Below are 7389 nucleotides of genomic sequence, written 5' to 3'. Positions count from 1 at the left end.
TTAGACGTTTGTTAAAAATTGTTTGATTTACTCATTGACTCATTTACTCATTTGATGTAAAAGAGACAGTTTTTAACCCTTTCTTATCTTAAAATTATTTCAGACATATTTTTAGTCTAATATTGCCACTAAACTTAATATGATATAATTTGATAAAAATATGTGAAACAAATTTTAAATATTATTAAATCAGATATGTATTTGCATTTTATTAAAGTAAAAATACTTTATAGCGAAGATTTATCTTCAGTCAGTTCAGTCGTTCAAGAGGGTTATCCGGTGCCAAGAAGACTTAAATTATTCGAAATAAATTGATTGTGGAGAGTTTTCACTGTATTACAGCTACTGTGGATCTAATGTGTTAAAAGATTTTGACATAAAAAAGAAAATCAATGAGGCCATATATGACATAATACATAATGTTTTTATACATATGTATATGATGTGCTCTCATTCTGAAAATTTAAATGTAAACTATCTTTCTTGTTCTGATTGACCCATCACCAAAAAGAATTTTGCAATAATGAATCCTATTTAAGTAGACCGGCATGTGAGCCAGTATGGGTCACTAAGGATCTAAAGATTGAACAGAGCACAGGTTTAAACTATTTGCGTAAAGTTGCTAAAATAAGCTCGATGATTGAGTACCTTAAGAACTGAAAACGAATTTAATAGACTGAATGTTTACTTTACCTTGATTAAACCTAACGATTCTACATTCAGCGGCTTCGCTGGCTTGATCATGTCAAGAGAATGAATGATGATACTGCAGTGAAAAAGGGTATTTGAAGCAATAGAGATAAACCATGTTTGGGATGGATTAATTAAATTGAGGGAGCACTAACCGTACTTGATATATGAATCTGGAACGGCGCACAAACAGCAGACTCGACTGGTTAGAAAAGGAGAAGAGTAGAAACGTCAGTCCAAAACCACATAACGAGTTGTTAAGCCCATATTAATGCAATGTAATTTATGTTCACCTACAAGTTGCTGTTAAATCACTTTAAATGTACTAAAATTTAAGTAAAGTTGTGCACTGACTGCTTGCATTAGTGTAGATAAGGGTTTTAGTGTTCTCTTGCAAGTCTATATAAGTTAAAATAGTGAAACATACTGAATTAAAGTAGTAGTTCGTTTTTTTTTAAATCAGAAGATTATAATTGAGTTGCATATTAAATATATATATTTTAACTATTTACTATTACTATTTACTGTCATGAATGGTATAACATCCGTGTAATGCTAGATATTGTAGTATGCTGATGACATTGGAAGGATATTATCTATTCTGAACTACCATCAACTGCCCAAGAGATTGATTTTGATCTTTAAAAGTACTATTAGCAACAAATGGGCTTTAAATTTGAAAGCGAAAAATACAAATAGCGAAATTGATACATAAAAAAGGTTTTGAGGTTAATTTATAGAAGAAAAGGTCCATTTATATTATAGTCCATTAGAAGAAATTTGTCGATTTTGCTTGATAAGTCTTTATATATCTCCTCTATACTCTAAATACCTTATAGCAATATTATATTTTGTTTCAATCTCTACAAAACTTTCTTACTAGCGTAGAACTGAACTCAAAAAAGAACTGTGAATAACTGCTATCTCAAAGACCTAAAATTCTACAATAAAGTAATAATCATTCTAGGCAAAAAATGTTGTATGTCGAAATAAACAATAAAATTTATTTTAAAATTCATATTCAATTTATAATTAAAATTTACTGTAACCCGATACACCGCATAGTGTAAACGTTAAAATATTTAACTTAATTCAAAAAACTATTTATTTACATGTTAAAACAAATAAAAGCTAATTGTTTAATATATTTAAGGTCATAAGTTCTGTAGAAACTGATTTTATTAAAAATTTTACATTTAATTGAACGTAAAAATAAAAGTAAAAAAGATTTTTGCGCAGCACGTGTAAATAAAATAAAACATTGAATACAACAAAAAGCAAATAATAATTAAATGATTAAAGCCCAGATACAAAATGAAACGAGCTCAGTCGGAAGGAAGTACGGTACACATTCGTACATACCTAAAGGAACAGAACAATTCAACTGCTACTCGAGCAGAAAACAATAACAAAACATAATTTCAATTTAATTACTTCATTATTTACGTACATAAATATTGAACAAGCAGAAAGTATCTGAGATACATTACAAACAGTCGAGACCTACAAACACTTATGCTTTTGTATGGAAATATGAAGTCTTAATTTGAGATTTTTATTTAATCATTTTTCATTTGAACAATTGAATGCAAATTTAGCACAATAACAAAATATTTTTGAGAATATGTAACACATGAATTTGTTCAGATACGAGTATACATATATGGACGGATGTGTATATGGCCCAACCACATCTTAAGCTGCTGCCCTGTTGCCCTGCATTTCTGAAATTGTGGAAGCCAACAATGTGCCACCATGTGAAGGTAATTAGGCCTTATGGCATGCCAGCAGCTGAACAAAAAACTCAAACAGAAACTTACTTCAGAGGCAATAAAATGCAATTTCATGTTGCTGCATTTAAATTGGAAACCCATTTTCTGTTGCATGAGTTCCGAATGTGGAGAGCAGGGCGCATGTTGCACGGTAAGCTTTTGTGCCCAATTTCGTTCCTAGTACCAATAACAGTACCAACGTAATTCATTTTACTAGCTTATAGGCAAATTGTGAACTTAATTATAAATTTTCCAGAAATTATACACATAAAACGAATTATTAATACTTTTTTAATAGCATTTTGAGAAAATGAGGTCTAAGGTGCCTGGAGTCACCTTTAATATCGAATTTTATGTTTGCTGCATTCGAAATGATGGCAATGCCTTAAATGACTTTCGAGAGCGCAAACTTTATGACACATATTGATATAATTTACTTGATGAAGTACAAGTACTCTTACCGGTACATCTTGATGACCGGTTTGGAAAAGAAAAGGAAGGGCCATTGATACTTATGATATGTAGAAATATACTATGGTACCTCGATACTGTCGGATTTGTAAAATAAAAGTAGCGAAGGGTGTGGACTGTAGAAACATATTATAACTTGGTACTTATGTACCAGAATAAAAGGATGTAAAAAGGTACCAGAATATTACAATAAAAAATAGAGAAAAGATGATTTATTAATGTAAAAGAATTTTATTATGTTTAAATTCAAATATAATTGACAATTTTCAAACTTATTTTGAAAATATTTAATACAATAAACACTGATGATGGAGACTTGACAGTATCCCTGTACGATTAGCCGTAGAAGTCATTTGATTAAAAATTAAATGTTTAGCTTAAAATATCCTCAATATCACCTCTTTAGTATAATCGAAATAAAATTCTTGTTATAGAACATAAATAAACAAAGAATTACTGCAATAAAAATAAATTAAAATAATGTTTATATAATTTATATTGTTGAAGGTTTTAGTGCCGACATTTTTATAGAAAAAACTATATAAAATAAATATAAAATATAAAAACCAATCATCAGTTTTTTATTTAGGTCCATAAAAATCTTCACCAAGTTTGGAAGACAATAAGTTCTCCAATTTATTATTTATATATTTCTAATAAAAAAAAATTTTGTCGAATTCGTCAAGCCAATTTGTCAAATTAATTGTAATTTTAGACCTATCATAGAATGATTAGGAGTCTTATAATATACAGCATAGTATAATTAAACTTTTATACCTTTCAAATATAAGACCACTTATTTTAAATAATTTAAATATTTCAGAATTGTATTAAATTAATATTAAATGATATTATATAATTATGATTCTATAATTGTTATATAGAATTATTGTTGTATTAAATAATTTTTTCATTAATAATGAATTAACAAAGAAGAGACCATCACTGAATTCTATTCGAAAGCAAAGTAAATGACATTTCTTTAGCGTCTAATATACGTATTATAAAAAAATCGTTTTAACATCCAGCAAAATTATATGGCATACCGAGATTATATGTCCAAAATGGGAAATTATAAAAAATGTTCACCATATATGAAGGAAAATAGAAAAAGAGTTGTTATAATACACCGCCCGGAAGAAGAAGTCAAATAAATCACGATACTTCGGTAGTATTTATATTAGAAATAGCTATGAATATACAAAAAGTAAACAAAAAGCCGTTCATAGTCAACTATATAGACAACTTATGGACCTAAAACAATTGAATACTAAAAAAGAATACTAAAAAGAATAGTAGAAAGTAAAAAAGACGACTTATTAATGCAAATCGGAATAGATTATTGTCTTAATATTTCATAAATTTCCACATAGACCTTATATCGAATATATTTTAGATAAAAAATAAGGCCATAAACAATCGTATACAAAAGAAGACACCTTATACTATAATTGAATTGCTCATTGTCCGAACATTGTTCGATATATCTCTCTTAAAAATATATTATAGTGAATATATTAAACACAACAAAATTAACTTAAAAATAATCGAATAGAAAAGGAGAATCGAAATCGGACCTTATCTTCATCGGACTTTTAGAATATATTTTTTATCGACCATATTAAAGACAATAAAATAAACCTAAAAACAAACGAATAGAAAAGAAGATATCTTAACCTAAATTGGAATCTTAAATTTTTTTTTAAAGTCCGACATTTTTCTTAAATAGACATTATATTGGTTGAAGAGACCATTTAGGTCCATTGCAATACCTGATCAGAGTCTTATTATAATTAAAACATAGTTGTATTTGAATTTTACCTTGAACATAAGATGATTCGGTAGACTAAATTGATTAATGTCTGATCTAAATAGTTTATATATAGAATTAAGAGCAAAAACAAAGTTGTTTCGTTTATTATTATAAATAGAAATAACTAGTTCGAACATCTACTTCGAAAAATATATGTTTCGCTATATTTTAAGTATATTATTATAAAAGTGAATTGATTAAAGTGAATAACACTATTATATAAAGAAACTAGATAACCCGGCAAACGGTGTTTTGCCGTATAAATTATTTCTACTGATAATTTTTTTTTTAAATAAATGATAATGAATGAATTGCAGGTGTGTGGGGATGGGTTCTATGATAGAAAGAGGAATTGAACCCTTAGGCGATGATCGCAGGTAATAACACCAACCACTCGTTTTCTTAGTTCAATGTATTACATTGATATTTTTGCTGGATAGGGACACCCTAATCACTTTAGCGGTATGAAATATACTTTATAACCTATTCTCATACCTACCAAATATACACGAAAAGTTCCATGACAATTGGTCAAGCCGTTTCGGAGGAGTTTAAACACAAACACCGTGACACAAGATTTTTATATATAAGATGGTATGAAATTCGACTCACCTGATTTGATAAAACAGCTGCGTCCACATTCGGATTAATTAAAACGTTGATATTTGCTACTTTTTTCAATGAAGAAGAAGAAGAAAAACAGCGCGTTTAGTTTCCAACTAAATTCGAACTTAAAATTTGTTTTATTTTTTTTTTGTTTTTATTTTATTTGAAGTAAACACAATTTACACTTTTTGCTTTGTGCGTTTTTATTATAAAATTAGTACAATGAATTCGTATAACCGTTTAATCCATTTAAATTTTATTAATTGCTTTTTTAGAGCAACAAACTAAAACTATTTAGAATTTTTATTTAAACAAGATCATTAATTAATTAATTAATTTTAATATAAATAAAAACCATTTTGATTTTTCAAATACAGCACAATAAGAAAATACCGAAAAAAAAAATAATAAAAATACAAAACAACAAATACACATTAAAATATATTCTGAACTGTTGCAGGCACCACCGCATACACTTTTAAGAAGTTAAAAACAAAAACAAAACATTTGCAACAACAAAACATAGAGCGGTAACCTTGCAGCTTCCAGTTATGCGTGGCTGTTTGTCTGCTTTTGTTGGTTTAGTTGAGCAAGATTGTAATGTGCGCATATGTGTGTGTGTGTGTTCTGCTTTTTTCCCTGAAAAGGAGTTTCCATACTCTCTTCTTCCTTTTCTATGCGTTGAAAACGAGAGAGAAATTTGTTTAACAGAATGAAAATTTTTGATATTCAAAATTTGTGATCGGCCGGTAACATAAATGTTTTCTGTTAAATCTTATAAAAACATAATTTCAAAAACAAAACAGAACAACTTAAAATTTATTTAAAGAATACAAAAGAAACAGCAGGAGCATAATATATAAAAAAAGAAAAGGAAACTAGAAGGTATCAAATCTGTACACAGCAGGAGACGAGCAATTCAAAAGATTTACATGCGGCCACTGACACACACCCAAACTCGTGTAGTAAAAGAAAAATCAATTAATAAATATGTTTTCACTTATATTAAACTTATAATTTTTAATAACAAATAAAAAAAACATAAACATATACATAATAAACATAAATTTATTCAATAAAGCAATAACTGCTTTTTATATATTTTTGCGGACAACGCACAATAAATAAACATTTTTTTGATACACTGGTATTAATTGTAAACAAATTTTACAACTCACTTTTAAGCAATTCAAAAACAGTATTATAATTTTCTTTCAAAAATTCTTGTTTTTTTCTTTGCCACAACAAAACAAAATATTTTCAACACGACGTCCGCTCTCGTTCTTAACCGACGGCGAACAAAACCCACTCTGACAAAATGAAAATGAAACAAACGCAGAAACAAGAAAACTTAATGCAAGCATTACCAACATCAAATAATGCACAAATAATAAACTTATTATGATAAATGAATTGTGAGATGTACTAGCAATTATTATACTTGAATTTTACATTAAACGCATGTAATAATTTATTAAATATGTAAAAAATATGTTTTTTTATTTACTAAATAAGACTGTTTATGGAATTAACAACATTTAATTTTTAAATTTCCTACAAGTATAAAAACTCAAATTGAAAAATGTATTTCAAACAAAAGACAAATTTTTTAAAATAATCAGAAACAAAATTAATATGTTTTCAGGTGTTTCAATAAATTTTATAATAAAACTTTATACAATTTATATCAAAATGTTTATTGTTGCTTCGCTGTTTGACAATTAAGATTCCGTCATGTAAACACTAATTCTCAATTGTGCACTTATTAGTAATTTTAGTTCGCTAAATTTAAAATATAATAAGGTCCAATTATAATAAGGGTAATTAAAGTATAATCCCTTTAAAAATTTGAATGTTGGCTTTCAAAGTAATACTTCTCACTATTAATTGATTTTACATAAAAAACGTGTATTCCAAGTAACATACACATTTATATATAAAAAAAATGCTGTGTTTTTTGTATTATTATTATATTATATATAATAACATTTAAATATTTAAATGACTAACATTTGCGACTTGCATATTTACCTCAAA

At 27.4% G+C, this 7389-nt stretch overlaps 1 long non-coding RNA gene across 1 annotated transcript; it reads right to left on the bottom strand.

The window, feature by feature from the left end:
• Nucleotides 1-5356: 5356 nt before the first annotated feature.
• On the bottom strand, nt 5357-6651 carry LOC119672967. The gene is made up of 2 exons (XR_005251973.1): nt 6531-6651; nt 5357-5642 (listed from the first exon to the last, which is right to left on the bottom strand). It is a non-coding gene; the product is annotated as an uncharacterized LOC119672967 (long non-coding RNA).
• Between the last annotated feature and the right edge of the window lie 738 nt (nt 6652-7389).

Source organism: Teleopsis dalmanni, chromosome 1 (assembly GCF_002237135.1).
Source record: "Teleopsis dalmanni isolate 2A chromosome 1, ASM223713v2, whole genome shotgun sequence".
Classification (NCBI taxonomy): Eukaryota; Metazoa; Arthropoda; class Insecta; order Diptera; family Diopsidae; genus Teleopsis; species Teleopsis dalmanni.
This window is presented reverse-complemented; position numbering and strand designations above follow the sequence as displayed.